Below are 2,423 nucleotides of genomic sequence, written 5' to 3'. Positions count from 1 at the left end.
CCTCTCCTTCCCCTTCGACTTCTAAGGCTAAACAGCCGAAGAAGAAGAAGGTTGCCTCCTCCCCCCCTAAGAAGACTCCTTCGGGATCTTCTAAGGCTTTCCCGGCTCGCTCAGGCGAGCTGGGGAGCTCTTCTGCTGGTCCTCCTGTTCCTTCGGGAACGGGGCCCGTCGCTTCTTCTGCAAAGAAGAAGTCGACGGGGACCAGAGGTGCACCAGCCTCGGCTGGTGCGTCCTCACCTGGTGCTAGCGTTCTGCGCTAAACCAGGTTCCGTCTCGGCCGCTCTCGTTCGCGAGAAGCACCGAGTGGACGCTCTTCCAAAGAAGACCGTCCAGCCAAAGTTTTTGACGCCCGAGCTCGCTCGCCGTCAAGACAGCGGCGCGGACCAGAAGACTGGCGAGAGTCGTGCACACGACTCTCGCCAGGCCAGTGGGACGCTCTCGCAGCGATCAACTGGCTGCTCGGGCTGACGTGACGGTCGTCTGACCGGCCACGGGTTGAGGTGAGGAAGGAGTCCCCACGGCCGCCGGTACCAGCCACGGCTGGTACCAGCGGCTTGACGCGCCGAGAGGACGCTGGCCGGTCTCGACGCGACAGAGAGCCTAGCAGGTCACCCGTCCGCCGCTCCCGATGGGACCGGGCGGAGACGGTGACCAGCGGCAGCTCGCCTGACGCTAGAGATCGGTCTCGACGTTCTCAGCCGAGCCAATCGCCCCAGGCGAGCGGCAAGGCTAGGCCTGCTGCTCGACCGTCACCACGGTTGACGATCAGCAGCAGCCCTCCACGCACGCTGGTCCTGCCAGCGAGCGAGGGGGGAGCGTCAGGTCTGCCTCTCCCGTACCTTCAACCTCCTCGGGCTATACCGGGAGGAGCGAGGTACCGAGGAGCGGATCACGAGAGGTGCGCCGCTCGTGACCCAGCTATGACGCCGTACGGCTCAGGCACGGTTTTAGGACCGACCAGAACGTACGCGCAAGTAGTTGGAGGCGACCGTCAGGGGTCTGTCGCTGTTCCTCCTTCTGAAGGAGGAGTATCGAGGGATATGCTCTTGCTGGAGGGACTGGACGGTCCTACTCCACAAGACGCGGTAACTCCCGAGATACAGAGGAACTTTGCAGAGGTCATTAAGCTGATGCGTCTGCATAATGACCTTGCGGAAGGATCGCCGCTACCACCGGCAGAGCCCACGTCCCGGCTCGAATCATTTTGGGGTCCCAAGAGGGAGCCCAAAATGATGGTGGGGTTGCCGCGATCGGAGCTTGCGGACTCGGTCCTGGATCAGGTGGAGAATCTCGTCTCAGGACGGGAGGACTCGCTAAAGTCCGGTACGGTCTTCTAGCTGCTTCCTCCTCCTCTACAGCGGCAGAGGCGATTTTACGTGCCTTCGGAAGACCCGATACTGCCTAAACAGGTTAACCCGGAGTTAGCGAGGCTGACTCCAGGTGTGTCCCTGCAGCAGCTCCTGTCGGAGAACCTATGGTTCTCGCAGCAGGAGGCACTTGCCCTGGAATCTACCGCTATGGCAGCATTCCAGGCAGTTTCCTGGTTGGATTTGTGGTCCCTCACAATATCCAAAGTAGCGCCGGCTCTGGGAGTTCTGCTCTCGAAGACGACGCTTCTTTTAGGAGACTGTGCCAGTCTGGAGAAGAGCAATCTCTTACCTCGCCCATCAGACTGCTAACCTGTGGGCCAAACTTGGTTCTTCGACGTAGGGACGCAGTCCTTACCCGAGTGACCAAGGGGGCCGGGCGTGAGGCGGCACTGGGCTTCGAAATGGACCTCTTAGGAGTTCCCCAGCTCTCTTTCCTGGAGAGATGGTGGACGCTGCGGTGGAAAGGCGGCGCACTGACGAGAGTGACCGCTTAGTTCACCAGGCAGTCTCGAAGGTTACTGGGTCAATCTCGAGCAAACTGCGGCCAACCAAAGAGCTTGGCTAGCGCTTCCACGGCGGCGAAGACGGTTGCAACCGTCCAAACCCCGTGTGAAGACTCCTGTTTGTTTCAACTTCTGCTAGAGGAGGCCGCAACCAGCCCTCCTCCCAGCCCTCCTTTCCCCCGAGGAGGTGCTGGAAAGAAGTCGAAACGAGGAGGGAAACGCTAGGGGACGGCGTTCCCTCACCTGCTGCCGGAAGTGGGGGGGTGCCTAGCGAGCCATTGGGCGACTTGGCAGCGCTACGGCGCCGAGAACTGGATAGTAGACGTCCTTCGGGAGGGATATCTACTACCCTTCGAGTCTCGGGCCCCCCCTCATCTCCAAACCGGTCCACCTACAGACCTATGTCCGGGGATCAGCAAAGGACAACGCTATTCGACAGGAGATCAAGACCATGCTGGCGAAACGAGCTGTAGAAATCGTGGAGGACCAGTCACCGGGCTTTTACAGCCGCCTCTTCCTAGTGGAGCAAGGCATCCGGGGGGCTGGCGTC

This window comes from Macrobrachium nipponense, chromosome 47, assembly GCF_015104395.2.
Source record: "Macrobrachium nipponense isolate FS-2020 chromosome 47, ASM1510439v2, whole genome shotgun sequence".
Classification (NCBI taxonomy): Eukaryota; Metazoa; Arthropoda; class Malacostraca; order Decapoda; family Palaemonidae; genus Macrobrachium; species Macrobrachium nipponense.
Note: the sequence above shows the minus strand (reverse complement) of the source record.